General features: G+C 43.6%; 8 non-coding genes across 8 annotated transcripts; all 8 read left to right on the top strand.

Annotated features, from left to right (window-relative positions):
* Positions 1-4,727: 4,727 nt before the first annotated feature.
* On the top strand, positions 4,728-4,911 carry LOC141219663 (U2 spliceosomal RNA). The gene has a single exon (XR_012288109.1). It is a non-coding gene; the product is annotated as a U2 spliceosomal RNA (small nuclear RNA).
* A 1,115-nt stretch (positions 4,912-6,026) lies between these two features.
* LOC141220242 (U2 spliceosomal RNA) lies at positions 6,027-6,217 on the top strand. The gene has a single exon (XR_012288611.1). It is a non-coding gene; the product is annotated as a U2 spliceosomal RNA (small nuclear RNA).
* Positions 6,218-7,332: 1,115 nt separating this feature from the next.
* Positions 7,333-7,523, top strand: LOC141220012 (U2 spliceosomal RNA). Its single transcript, XR_012288385.1, has one exon. It is a non-coding gene; the product is annotated as a U2 spliceosomal RNA (small nuclear RNA).
* A 1,115-nt stretch (positions 7,524-8,638) lies between these two features.
* LOC141220241 (U2 spliceosomal RNA) lies at positions 8,639-8,829 on the top strand. The gene has a single exon (XR_012288610.1). It is a non-coding gene; the product is annotated as a U2 spliceosomal RNA (small nuclear RNA).
* Positions 8,830-9,944: 1,115 nt separating this feature from the next.
* LOC141220011 (U2 spliceosomal RNA) lies at positions 9,945-10,135 on the top strand. The gene has a single exon (XR_012288384.1). It is a non-coding gene; the product is annotated as a U2 spliceosomal RNA (small nuclear RNA).
* A 1,112-nt stretch (positions 10,136-11,247) lies between these two features.
* Positions 11,248-11,438, top strand: LOC141220010 (U2 spliceosomal RNA). Its single transcript, XR_012288383.1, has one exon. It is a non-coding gene; the product is annotated as a U2 spliceosomal RNA (small nuclear RNA).
* Positions 11,439-12,553: 1,115 nt separating this feature from the next.
* On the top strand, positions 12,554-12,744 carry LOC141219578 (U2 spliceosomal RNA). The gene has a single exon (XR_012288037.1). It is a non-coding gene; the product is annotated as a U2 spliceosomal RNA (small nuclear RNA).
* A 1,115-nt stretch (positions 12,745-13,859) lies between these two features.
* LOC141220009 (U2 spliceosomal RNA) lies at positions 13,860-14,050 on the top strand. The gene has a single exon (XR_012288382.1). It is a non-coding gene; the product is annotated as a U2 spliceosomal RNA (small nuclear RNA).
* The last annotated feature ends 362 nt before the right edge of the window (positions 14,051-14,412 follow it).

Here is a 14,412-nt window from a genome sequence, read left to right as displayed (position 1 = left end):
TGGCTGTTTGCAACAATTTCTATGATTGTTTGAAAAAGAATCTGGACAATCAATATTTGGATGGGCTGACTTTTGTCATCTTGTATTGCTCCAAAGAGGTACCTCTGACTGTTTTCATGTACAACCCACATGTGGACTTGGCTTTGATTTATGCCTTTCTAAATAGGCACTGCTATATTACCAAGGTGGCAGTAAAAGTCATGAATGAGGAGGAACTATGGACCGGTAAATATCGTTTCATGGTCAAGTTCCGGGAAAGTCCTGATGAACCAGGGGGTATACATTATCCTCCATCAAATTTTTCCATTGGGAGTGAGCGGGGTTACCTGTTCTTCCCCAATGCGCCCAGGTTTTGTCGTCATTGTAGGAGGTATGGCCATACTCAGGAAGCATGCGACATCAGACAGATTATTTGCAGGAAGTGCAATGAGGTGGGTCATTCTTCCAATAATTGCAAAAATGAAATAGTCTGTAATCTCTGCGGAGAGAAGGGGCATGCCTTCAGAGACTGTATATTCCATCCTGGTTCATATGCGGGGGCTGCGGGAAGGGGAAGGAGAAGAAATGAATCTCCTGCACCCACAGCTACAACTCCGACTGCTGCAACTCCGACTGCTCCGATATCTACTCTGGCTTTCCTGGATGAGGAGGAGGCTCGGGTTGCTTTTCCAGAACTGGTTCGTGTGAATGTAAGAGGAAATATGGAGCTGGCACCTGAGCCACCGGTGCAGAGGGCCGCGTCTGTGGCTTCAGATGTCAGTGAGTCTGAGACGATAACTGATGATCGTATAGGCATGGAAGTGGCCCCGGTGGAGGATCTGGAGGCTGAAATTCCAGACATGATGGTTACATTGCAGGGGGAAGAGGAGTCTGATCTGACCAGAACACCGCATGTGGCCTGGAGCGATGTCGTTTCTGACCTTGAGGAGGAGGGAGGTCAGGGGGACTTTGACCCCCAGCGGCGGGATTATAGTTCAGATGAAGATGGAGGCGCTTCAGTGAAGAAAAAGAAGAAAACTGAACCATCCTTTTCCCCTTTAAGTGACTGCAGTGTGAGTCCAGCCCGGGTGTACCCTACTGCATCCGATCCCCAAGATGTGTCTTTTTTGGGGGAAGGCACAAACTACGATATCTGCACGTCCAGCGTCCTACCCCCAGAAGGGTTAGGATGATGTACAGGTGGGCATGTTGTCGTGACCTGCCACATCAAATTAATAGATGGGTGCCCAAGTTGCTCTCAGCATCTTGTCGCTAAATGTTAGGCTGATTAAATCTGAGTCGAGAAGAGTGGCAATTTTGGACTACTTGAGCAACTTGGATGCGGACGTATACTGTGTCCAGGAGTGTGGGATCTCCGATCCCTTAAGTGAAAATGCATGGCCTTTAGGTCAAAGTGTGTGGTCTGGTTCTGTATGTAATAAAAATTGTGGGGTAGGTGTTTTGGTGAAGGGTTATAGTGTTAAGATAGAAAGTTACATGGTGGTGGAGGCGGGGAGGTGTGTAATATGTGAGTTAAATTGTAGGGGGTGGAGGGTTAGGGTGGTAAATATGTATGCACCAATAGATAAAGGGGAGAGGCTGGAAATTTTTGAGAAATTATGTTTTTTTTTATCTGGCAAAATGCCAATAATTTTTGTTGGAGATTTCAATTGTGTGCCGGAGGGGGATAAGATGGATGTTACAGGTAAAAGACTCAAGAGTCTTGTGGCGGATTTTTCCTTACAGGATGCTGCGGAAGTTTTTTTAGGTAATCCACCTCCTGCGACCTATAAGGCCGACAGGGGAGGCATAGAGTCTAGAATAGACCGTATCTTCTTTTCTTCACAAAATGTTATTTGTAGGAATTTCCAGCAGGAAGATGTTCCCTTCTCTGACCATGTGTGTTTAAGGGCACGTCTAGAAGGTAAGATTTCCTTTGTATATGGTGGTGGCGTGTGGAAACTTAATGTGCGTTTGCTGGAAGATAATAGGATCATGCGTGATTTTAGGCGAATGTATGTTAGGTGGAGGGATAAAAAAAGTGATTTCAGGAATGTGCTTGAGTGGTGGGACTGGATGAAGAGTGAGATTGGTTTTTTCTTTAGAAAAAGGGGCAGGAGGAAAGCAGCAATGAATAGAGCAAAATTTAATGATTTAAGCTCTAGACTGGAGTGGCTGAGGAAGTTAAGGATGATTGGAGTGGATGTGGATGTTTTGATGTGTCAAGTGAAAGAAGAGATTAAGAAATATATTGAGGGTAAAGGGAAAGAAATTATTTACCGTTCTAAGATTGAACATTTGGAGAAAAATGAGAAATGCACAAGGTTTTTTTTCAAAAAAGTTTTTGGGAAGAAAGTAGATATGGATGAGGTGGTGAATGGTGATGTGGTGTGTGTGAGTGGGAAGGATGTGATGCAGGAGGTGGTGTTGTTTTATAAGGAGTTGTATGGGGAAAAATGGGTTGATGATAGGATGTTGACTGATGCTTTGGGGTGTTTAGAAGGTTGTTTGGGTGAGGATGAACGTGAAATATTGGATGATGTAATTGTGTTGGATGAAGTTAAAAAAGTGGTGATGTCTGCGAGTAAGAATAAAACACCTGGGAAGGATGGACTGCCCGTGGAGTTATATGTTAAGGAATGGGACACGATGGGAAATGACTTATTGGAGGTGTGCCAGTATATGTTCACGGAGAATATGTTGAGTGAATCTATGAGAGATGGGGTGGTGGTTTTGGTTCATAAGAAAGGTGATAAAAAGGATTTGGGGAATTGGAGGCCAATCACCCTTTTGAATGCAGACTATAAGGTGTTTAGTAAATTGTTGGCTAGCCAGATGCGGGAAGTGATTGGCGGTGTGGTGGATGAAGATCAAGTGTGTGCAGTGCCTGGGAGAAGTATGACTGAAAATTTGGTGTTGTTGCGTGATGTGATTGGGGATTGTATGAGTCGTAAGCAGAAATGTTTGTTGTTTTCGGTTGATTTTGAAAAAGCTTTTGACCGTGTGTCACATAGCTTTATGTTTAAGGTTTTGTCTAAGATGGGTTATTCCAGGAATTTTGTAAACTGTGTTAGGAGTTTGTATTGTAATGTTTCAAGTGAATTTTTGGTGAATGGGTGGTTGAGTGAGAAAGTGAGAATTAAATCAGGAGTGCGTCAGGGGTGCCCTATGTCCCCTTTTTTGTTTATTAGTGTGATTGAAGTGTTGATATGTATGGTTAGGAAGGATAAGGTTATGAGAGGTGTGATGATTCCTGGGAGTAATGGAAAGGATGTGAGAATTCTAGGTTACATGGATGATGTAGTGATTGTGAGTGGGAATATGGCTGCGATGAGTAGGGCAAGGTTGATATTAAGTTTGTTTTGTAGTGTCTCAGCTTTTAAGGTCAATTGGACTAAGAGTTCCTTTAAATGTTTTGGTGAGAGGAATGTACGGATGGATGGTGTGAGGTGTGAGGATGGTGCAATAAAGGTGCTTGGGATTAAGTTTAATGATGATTTGAAAGGAAATGAGAGTTGGGAAGATTGTGGGGTGAGAGTGGTGCGCAAGTTGAATTTTTGGCGAATGAGAGAATTAACTCTGACTGGGAAAGTTCTGATTATTAAGGCGGTTATTTTGCCTATTTTGTTGTTTGTTGCGAATGTATATCCTGCTGCTTTTAAGAAAATTAGGAAAACTGAGAAATTCATCTTTAATTTTCTTTGGGGAAGTCGCATGGAGAAATTGAAACGGGAATATGTCTATAAGTTATGTGTAAATGGTGGTTTGGATTTTCCAAATATTGATTTCTTTTTAGGGATTAGTTACGTGAAAATGGTGGTGGTGGTTCTAGGGAAAAGTAATAAGTGTGCTTATATGATGAAGTATTCGGCTGGATGGATGCTTTATGGCTTAAAGTGGGTCAAAAGGGATGCTAGAGTGCCTGTTGCTTTTAAGTGTCCTGTATGGTATGGTTGTGTTGAGAAATTTGTAAGGAAGTATGATTTGTTGTTCGTTAACATGAGTGATTTTAGGCAAAAGAAGAAAGTCATTAGGATGGTACGTGAGCGTGAGGTGGTATGTAATATCAATGGGTTGAGAGGGGAGGAAGTAACCGAGATGTGGAGAAAATTAAGTATAGATGGTGTGACTAACAGACAGAGAGATATCGCTTGGATGATATTGCATGACATTTTGCCTGTTAGAGATGTGCAAAAGAAGAGGGATTTAGTTAAATCTGAGGTATGCCCGAGGGATGGATGTGGTTTGAGAGAGCATGTTAGACATATGGTATGGGATTGTGATTTTGCATATGATGTATGGAAGGGTATAGAGGGACTTTGCAAGGAATTGGTGGGTGTAAAGTATGTTAATTGGAAACTTGCTATGTTTGGGATGGGTGCATGTAGTAGAATTAAGGATAGGATTTTATGGTTGTTGGTGGTGTGTGTAATTGAAAGTTTGTGGGATGCGAGGAATTTGTTAGTTTTTAAAAGGAAGAAAATGTCAGTTAATGAATGTTTGAGATTGATTCTGTCACGTATGTATGTAATATACCTCTGGGATCAGGAACGTGGAAGTATTATAGATGCTGAAGGGATCTGGAAGTTTAAAAAGTGGAGGTTTTTGGTAAAGTTTAATTAGTAGTGTATAATGTACCTGATGATAAGGTTCGGTTTTATTTTTGATTATATACCAAGTGTGATGAAAGGCTAAGTGTCAATGAAAGGCTTTTGTAAGTCGATTTGATTGAGCTTATGCTCCGGCCTATCTGATTTGGTTAAAAAAAAAAAAAAAAAATCTGTTCTTATCAGTTTAATATCTGATACGTCCCCTATCTGGGGACCATATATTAAATGGATTTTTAGAACAGGGAGATGGAAAAAGAGCTTGCTCTGTCCACTCCACGCATTGACCTGGTATTGCAGTATCTCCAGGACCGGTGCACCCCTTCTTTAATGCAGTTTCTAAAATCAGAAAGAATTGAATTCAATGTTTTTTGTTCATTTTGCTTGTTTGTTGGATTTTGGGATGGACTCTTTGGCTCTGCTTTTCTTCTCCTCATTGGATTTTTCATGTTCAAAGTTGCAGAAGCCAGATTACAAGCTCATTTTGGTTCAACTTCAGCAACTGTGCATTGCATTGCCATGTAATGTGATGCAATGCTATCTTTCTAGCTCTCCCTTTTTACTTCCTTTTGGATAAACAGACATATTAGGCAAGCATTTTGGAGCTTTCACCTAAATAACTACAGGTGGTGAGATAAGTTGCACAATATAATTGACCTTTCAGTATATTGTTGCACACACACCATCTATTTAGCAAATGCCCTTGTTATCAACAGCAGCCTTTTAAACTCACCTGAGCTAACAGGTATGTGCGCTGGTTACTCTGCTGCGCTTAAAATTTCTTTTTTGGTTTGCTACAATGCCTTTTCTGAAACGTTGTCTCCTTCTGCTGGAACACTGACTTCTTTCATTTAATGCCTGCAGACTATAAAAGAGAACCCAACCCAAAAAGTTTGGTTGATTAGTCTGTGGCATTCTGTTAAACTGTTGCTTATGGCGGTCTCTGTGAGCTTCTCAGCGACATTCAGCCAGCCAGGTATCCTGCCTGCAGTAGATGGAATGTGGCAATGGAACGCTGGCTGCGCGTGTCATAATAGGCTCTGAGCCTTTATATACCTGTGCACAGCAGCAGCCACCTTCAGTCTGCTGCTGGACAGCCAGCAGCAGCAGCAGCAGGAGAGGTATGTAATCAGGAGCCCTCCTGCTAAGGGTAGACAGCTGCTCGTTCCACCCCACCCCCCGCCGTAATTGGTTCTCCTCCCTTCCAACGGTGTTGAGGCGGGTGGGAACAGCAGGGGGTGAAGGTGCTGTGTTTAAAGAGGTGGAGTTATGCAGATCTAAAACGCGTGGATTGCAGCAGCAGCAAGCCGAAAAGTGCAGGCATGTAAGGGATCTAGAGGTTGACAACATGTCTTCTTAACGGGAGTCCAGGAGCTCATCTCCACAAATGGACTTTTTAGGATCCTTGGGTGGCTCCGTAGTTTGAAACCAATTCTGGTTATCGCTTCTCGGCCTTTTGGCTAAGATCAAGTGTAGTATCTGTTCTTATCAGTTTAATATCTGATACGTCCCCTATCTGGGGACCATATATTAAATGGATTTTTAGAACAGGAAGATGGAAAAAGAGCTTGCTCTGTCCACTCCACGCATTGACCTGGTATTGCAGTATCTCCAGGACCGGTGCACCCCTTCTTTAATGCAGTTTCTAAAATCAGAAAGAATTGAATTCAATGTTTTTTGTTCATTTTGCTTGTTTGTCGGATTTTGGGATGGACTCTTTGGCTCTGCTTTTCTTCTCCTCATTGGATTTTTCATGTTCAAAGTTGCAGAAGCCAGATTACAAGCTCATTTTGGTTCAACTTCAGCAACTGTGCATTGCATTGCCATGTAATGTGATGCAATGCTATCTTTCTAGCTCTCCCTTTTTACTTCCTTTTGGATAAACAGACATATTAGGCAAGCATTTTGGAGCTTTCACCTAAATAACTACAGGTGGTGAGATAAGCTGCACAATATAATTGACCTTTCAGTATATTGTTGCACACACACCATCTATTTAGCAAATGCCCTTGTTATCAACAGCAGCCTTTTAAACTCACCTGAGCTAACAGGTATGTGCGCTGGTTACTCTGCTGCGCTTAAAATTTCTTTTTTGGTTTGCTACAATGCCTTTTCTGAAACGTTGTCTCCTTCTGCTGGAACACTGACTTCTTTCATTTAATGCCTGCAGACTATAAAAGAGAACCCAACCCAAAAAGTTTGGTTGATTAGTCTGTGGCATTCTGTTAAACTGTTGCTTATGGCGGTCTCTGTGAGCTTCTCAGCGACATTCAGCCAGCCAGGTATCCTGCCTGCAGTAGATGGAATGTGGCAATGGAACGCTGGCTGCGCGTGTCATAATAGGCTCTGAGCCTTTATATACCTGTGCACAGCAGCAGCCACCTTCAGTCTGCTGCTGGACAGCCAGCAGCAGCAGCAGCAGGAGAGGTATGTAATCAGGAGCCCTCCTGCTAAGGGTAGACAGCTGCTCGTTCCACCCCACCCCCCGCCTTAATTGGTTCTCCTCCCTTCCAACGGTGTTGAGGCGGGTGGGAACAGCAGGGGGTGAAGGTGCTGTGTTTAAAGAGGTGGAGTTATGCAGATCTAAAACGCGTGGATTGCAGCAGCAGCAAGCCGAAAAGTGCAGGCATGTAAGGGATCTAGAGGTTGACAACATGTCTTCTTAACGGGAGTCCAGGAGCTCATCTCCACAAATGGACTTTTTAGGATCCTTGGGTGGCTCCGTAGTTTGAAACCAATTCTGGTTATCGCTTCTCGGCCTTTTGGCTAAGATCAAGTGTAGTATCTGTTCTTATCAGTTTAATATCTGATACGTCCCCTATCTGGGGACCATATATTAAATGGATTTTTAGAACAGGGAGATGGAAAAAGAGCTTGCTCTGTCCACTCCACGCATTGACCTGGTATTGCAGTATCTCCAGGACCGGTGCACCCCTTCTTTAATGCAGTTTCTAAAATCAGAAAGAATTGAATTCAATGTTTTTTGTTCATTTTGCTTGTTTGTCGGATTTTGGGATGGACTCTTTGGCTCTGCTTTTCTTCTCCTCATTGGATTTTTCATGTTCAAAGTTGCAGAAGCCAGATTACAAGCTCATTTTGGTTCAACTTCAGCAACTGTGCATTGCATTGCCATGTAATGTGATGCAATGCTATCTTTCTAGCTCTCCCTTTTTACTTCCTTTTGGATAAACAGACATATTAGGCAAGCATTTTGGAGCTTTCACCTAAATAACTACAGGTGGTGAGATAAGTTGCACAATATAATTGACCTTTCAGTATATTGTTGCACACACACCATCTATTTAGCAAATGCCCTTGTTATCAACAGCAGCCTTTTAAACTCACCTGAGCTAACAGGTATGTGCGCTGGTTACTCTGCTGCGCTTAAAATTTCTTTTTTGGTTTGCTACAATGCCTTTTCTGAAACGTTGTCTCCTTCTGCTGGAACACTGACTTCTTTCATTTAATGCCTGCAGACTATAAAAGAGAACCCAACCCAAAAAGTTTGGTTGATTAGTCTGTGGCATTCTGTTAAACTGTTGCTTATGGCGGTCTCTGTGAGCTTCTCAGCGACATTCAGCCAGCCAGGTATCCTGCCTGCAGTAGATGGAATGTGGCAATGGAACGCTGGCTGCGCGTGTCATAATAGGCTCTGAGCCTTTATATACCTGTGCACAGCAGCAGCCACCTTCAGTCTGCTGCTGGACAGCCAGCAGCAGCAGCAGCAGGAGAGGTATGTAATCAGGAGCCCTCCTGCTAAGGGTAGACAGCTGCTCGTTCCACCCCACCCCCCGCCGTAATTGGTTCTCCTCCCTTCCAACGGTGTTGAGGCGGGTGGGAACAGCAGGGGGTGAAGGTGCTGTGTTTAAAGAGGTGGAGTTATGCAGATCTAAAACGCGTGGATTGCAGCAGCAGCAAGCCGAAAAGTGCAGGCATGTAAGGGATCTAGAGGTTGACAACATGTCTTCTTAACGGGAGTCCAGGAGCTCATCTCCACAAATGGACTTTTTAGGATCCTTGGGTGGCTCCGTAGTTTGAAACCAATTCTGGTTATCGCTTCTCGGCCTTTTGGCTAAGATCAAGTGTAGTATCTGTTCTTATCAGTTTAATATCTGATACGTCCCCTATCTGGGGACCATATATTAAATGGATTTTTAGAACAGGAAGATGGAAAAAGAGCTTGCTCTGTCCACTCCACGCATTGACCTGGTATTGCAGTATCTCCAGGACCGGTGCACCCCTTCTTTAATGCAGTTTCTAAAATCAGAAAGAATTGAATTCAATGTTTTTTGTTCATTTTGCTTGTTTGTCGGATTTTGGGATGGACTCTTTGGCTCTGCTTTTCTTCTCCTCATTGGATTTTTCATGTTCAAAGTTGCAGAAGCCAGATTACAAGCTCATTTTGGTTCAACTTCAGCAACTGTGCATTGCATTGCCATGTAATGTGATGCAATGCTATCTTTCTAGCTCTCCCTTTTTACTTCCTTTTGGATAAACAGACATATTAGGCAAGCATTTTGGAGCTTTCACCTAAATAACTACAGGTGGTGAGATAAGCTGCACAATATAATTGACCTTTCAGTATATTGTTGCACACACACCATCTATTTAGCAAATGCCCTTGTTATCAACAGCAGCCTTTTAAACTCACCTGAGCTAACAGGTATGTGCGCTGGTTACTCTGCTGCGCTTAAAATTTCTTTTTTGGTTTGCTACAATGCCTTTTCTGAAACGTTGTCTCCTTCTGCTGGAACACTGACTTCTTTCATTTAATGCCTGCAGACTATAAAAGAGAACCCAACCCAAAAAGTTTGGTTGATTAGTCTGTGGCATTCTGTTAAACTGTTGCTTATGGCGGTCTCTGTGAGCTTCTCAGCGACATTCAGCCAGCCAGGTATCCTGCCTGCAGTAGATGGAATGTGGCAATGGAACGCTGGCTGCGCGTGTCATAATAGGCTCTGAGCCTTTATATACCTGTGCACAGCAGCAGCCACCTTCAGTCTGCTGCTGGACAGCCAGCAGCAGCAGCAGCAGGAGAGGTATGTAATCAGGAGCCCTCCTGCTAAGGGTAGACAGCTGCTCGTTCCACCCCACCCCCCGCCTTAATTGGTTCTCCTCCCTTCCAACGGTGTTGAGGCGGGTGGGAACAGCAGGGGGTGAAGGTGCTGTGTTTAAAGAGGTGGAGTTATGCAGATCTAAAACGCGTGGATTGCAGCAGCAGCAAGCCGAAAAGTGCAGGCATGTAAGGGATCTAGAGGTTGACAACATGTCTTCTTAACGGGAGTCCAGGAGCTCATCTCCACAAATGGACTTTTTAGGATCCTTGGGTGGCTCCGTAGTTTGAAACCAATTCTGGTTATCGCTTCTCGGCCTTTTGGCTAAGATCAAGTGTAGTATCTGTTCTTATCAGTTTAATATCTGATACGTCCCCTATCTGGGGACCATATATTAAATGGATTTTTAGAACAGGGAGATGGAAAAAGAGCTTGCTCTGTCCACTCCACGCATTGACCTGGTATTGCAGTATCTCCAGGACCGGTGCACCCCTTCTTTAATGCAGTTTCTAAAATCAGAAAGAATTGAATTCAATGTTTTTTGTTCATTTTGCTTGTTTGTCGGATTTTGGGATGGACTCTTTGGCTCTGCTTTTCTTCTCCTCATTGGATTTTTCATGTTCAAAGTTGCAGAAGCCAGATTACAAGCTCATTTTGGTTCAACTTCAGCAACTGTGCATTGCATTGCCAAGTAATGTGATGCAATGCTATCTTTCTAGCTCTCCCTTTTTACTTCCTTTTGGATAAACAGACATATTAGGCAAGCATTTTGGAGCTTTCACCTAAATAACTACAGGTGGTGAGATAAGCTGCACAATATAATTGACCTTTCAGTATATTGTTGCACACACACCATCTATTTAGCAAATGCCCTTGTTATCAACAGCAGCCTTTTAAACTCACCTGAGCTAACAGGTATGTGCGCTGGTTACTCTGCTGCGCTTAAAATTTCTTTTTTGGTTTGCTACAATGCCTTTTCTGAAACGTTGTCTCCTTCTGCTGGAACACTGACTTCTTTCATTTAATGCCTGCAGACTATAAAAGAGAACCCAACCCAAAAAGTTTGGTTGATTAGTCTGTGACATTCTGTTAAACTGTTGCTTATGGCGGTCTCTGTGAGCTTCTCAGCGACATTCAGCCAGCCAGGTATCCTGCCTGCAGTAGATGGAATGTGGCAATGGAACACTGGCTGCGCGTGTCATAATAGGCTCTGAGCCTTTATATACCTGTGCACAGCAGCAGCCACCTTCAGTCTGCTGCTGGACAGCCAGCAGCAGCAGCAGGAGAGGTATGTAATCAGGAGCCCTCCTGCTAAGGGTAGACAGCTGCTCGTTCCACCCCACCCCCTGCCTTAATTGGTTCTCCTCCCTTCCAACGGTGTTGAGGCAGGTGGGAACAGCAGGGGGTGAAGGTGCTGTGTTTAAAGAGGTGGAGTTATGCAGATCTAAAACGCGTGGATTGCAGCAGCAGCAAGCCGAAAAGTGCAGGCATGTAAGGGATCTAGAGGTTGACAACATGTCTTCTTAACGGGAGTCCAGGAGCTCATCTCCACAAATGGACTTTTTAGGATCCTTGGGTGGCTCCGTAGTTTGAAACCAATTCTGGTTATCGCTTCTCGGCCTTTTGGCTAAGATCAAGTGTAGTATCTGTTCTTATCAGTTTAATATCTGATACGTCCCCTATCTGGGGACCATATATTAAATGGATTTTTAGAACAGGGAGATGGAAAAAGAGCTTGCTCTGTCCACTCCACGCATTGACCTGGTATTGCAGTATCTCCAGGACCGGTGCACCCCTTCTTTAATGCAGTTTCTAAAATCAGAAAGAATTGAATTCAATGTTTTTTGTTCATTTTGCTTGTTTGTCGGATTTTGGGATGGACTCTTTGGCTCTGCTTTTCTTCTCCTCATTGGATTTTTCATGTTCAAAGTTGCAGAAGCCGGATTACAAGCTCATTTTGGTTCAACTTCAGCAACTGTGCATTGCATTGCCATGTAATGTGATGCAATGCTATCTTTCTAGCTCTCCCTTTTTACTTCCTTTTGGATAAACAGACATATTAGGCAAGCATTTTGGAGCTTTCACCTAAATAACTACAGGTGGTGAGATAAGCTGCACAATATAATTGACCTTTCAGTATATTGTTGCACACACACCATCTATTTAGCAAATGCCCTTGTTATCAACAGCAGCCTTTTAAACTCACCTGAGCTAACAGGTATGTGCGCTGGTTACTCTGCTGCGCTTAAAATTTCTTTTTTGGTTTGCTACAATGCCTTTTCTGAAACGTTGTCTCCTTCTGCTGGAACACTGACTTCTTTCATTTAATGCCTGCAGACTATAAAAGAGAACCCAACCCAAAAAGTTTGGTTGATTAGTCTGTGGCATTCTGTTAAACTGTTGCTTATGGCGGTCTCTGTGAGCTTCTCAGCGACATTCAGCCAGCCAGGTATCCTGCCTGCAGTAGATGGAATGTGGCAATGGAACGCTGGCTGCGCGTGTCATAATAGGCTCTGAGCCTTTATATACCTGTGCACAGCAGCAGCCACCTTCAGTCTGCTGCTGGACAGCCAGCAGCAGCAGCAGCAGGAGAGGTATGTAATCAGGAGCCCTCCTGCTAAGGGTAGACAGCTGCTCGTTCCACCCCACCCCCCGCCTTAATTGGTTCTCCTCCCTTCCAACGGTGTTGAGGCGGGTGGGAACAGCAGGGGGTGAAGGTGCTGTGTTTAAAGAGGTGGAGTTATGCAGATCTAAAACGCGTGGATTGCAGCAGCAGCAAGCCGAAAAGTGCAGGCATGTAAGGGATCTAGAGGTTGACAACATGTCTTCTTAACGGGAGTCCAGGAGCTCATCTCCACAAATGGACTTTTTAGGATCCTTGGGTGGCTCCGTAGTTTGAAACCAATTCTGGTTATCGCTTCTCGGCCTTTTGGCTAAGATCAAGTGTAGTATCTGTTCTTATCAGTTTAATATCTGATACGTCCCCTATCTGGGGACCATATATTAAATGGATTTTTAGAACAGGGAGATGGAAAAAGAGCTTGCTCTGTCCACTCCACGCATTGACCTCGTATTGCAGTATCTCCAGGACCGGTGCACCCCTTCTTTAATGCAGTTTCTAAAATCAGAAAGAATTGAATTCAATGTTTTTTGTTCATTTTGCTTGTTTGTCGGATTTTGGGATGGACTCTTTGGCTTTGCTTTTCTTCTCCTCATTGGATTTTTCATGTTCAAAGTTGCAGAAGCCAGATTACAAGCTCATTTTGGTTCAACTTCAGCAACTGTGCATTGCATTGCCATGTAATGTGATGCAATGCTATCTTTCTAGCTCTCCCTTTTTACTTCCTTTTGGATAAACAGACATATTAGGCAAGCATTTTGGAGCTTTCACCTAAATAACTACAGGTGGTGAGATAAGCTGCACAATATAATTGACCTTTCAGTATATTGTTGCACACACACCATCTATTTAGCAAATGCCCTTGTTATCAACAGCAGCCTTTTAAACTCACCTGAGCTAACAGGTATGTGCGCTGGTTACTCTGCTGCGCTTAAAATTTCTTTTTTGGTTTGCTACAATGCCTTTTCTGAAACGTTGTCTCCTTCTGCTGGAACACTGACTTCTTTCATTTAATGCCTGCAGACTATAAAAGAGAACCCAACCCAAAAAGTTTGGTTGATTAGTCTGTGGCATTCTGTTAAACTGTTGCTTATGGCGGTCTCTGTGAGCTTCTCAGCGACATTCAGCCAGCCAGGTATCCTGCCTGCAGTAGATGGAATGTGGCAATGGAACGCTGGCTGCGCGTGTCATAATAGGCTCTGAGCCTTTATATACCTGTGCACAGCAGCAGCCACCTTCAGTCTGCTGCTGGACAGCCAGCAGCAGCAGCAGCAGGAGAGGTATGTAATCAGGAGCCCTCCTACTAAGGGTAGACAGCTGCTCGTTCCACCCCACCCCCCGCCTTAATTGGTTCTCCTCCCTTCCAACGGTGTTGAGGCGGGTGGGAACAGCAGGGGGTGAAGGTGCTGTGTTTAAAGAGGTGGAGTTATGCAGATCTAAAACGCGTGGATTGCAGCAGCAGCAAGCCGAAAAGTGCAGGCATGTAAGGGATCTAGAGGTTGACAACATGTCTTCTTAACGGGAGTCCAGGAGCTCATCTCCACAAATGGACTTTTTAGGATCCTTGGGTGGCTCCGTAGTTTGAAACCAATTCTGGTTATCGCTTCTCGGCCTTTTGGCTAAGATCAAGTGTAGTATCTGTTCTTATCAGTTTAATATCTGATACGTCCCCTATCTGGGGACCATATATTAAATGGATTTTTAGAACAGGGAGATGGAAAAAGAGCTTGCTCTGTCCACTCCACGCATTGACCTGGTATTGCAGTATCTCCAGGACCGGTGCACCCCTTCTTTAATGCAGTTTCTAAAATCAGAAAGAATTGAATTCAATGTTTTTTGTTCATTTTGCTTGTTTGTCGGATTTTGGGATGGACTCTTTGGCTCTGCTTTTCTTCTCCTCATTGGATTTTTCATGTTCAAAGTTGCAGAAGCCAGATTACAAGCTCATTTTGGTTCAACTTCAGCAACTGTGCATTGCATTGCCATGTAATGTGATGCAAAGCTATCTTTCTAGCTCTCCCTTTTTACTTCCTTTTGGATAAACAGACATATTAGGCAAGCATTTTGGAGCTTTCACCTAAATAACTACAGGTGGTGAGATAAGCTGCACAATATAATTGACCTTTCAGTATATTGTTGCACACACACCATC

The sequence above is a fragment of the Phyllobates terribilis genome, unplaced genomic scaffold, assembly GCF_046119375.1.
Source record: "Phyllobates terribilis strain yellow unplaced genomic scaffold, ASM4611937v1 Scaffold_277__1_contigs__length_2500907, whole genome shotgun sequence".
Classification (NCBI taxonomy): Eukaryota; Metazoa; Chordata; class Amphibia; order Anura; family Dendrobatidae; genus Phyllobates; species Phyllobates terribilis.
Note: the sequence above shows the minus strand (reverse complement) of the source record. Positions and strands in the feature narration are given on the sequence as shown.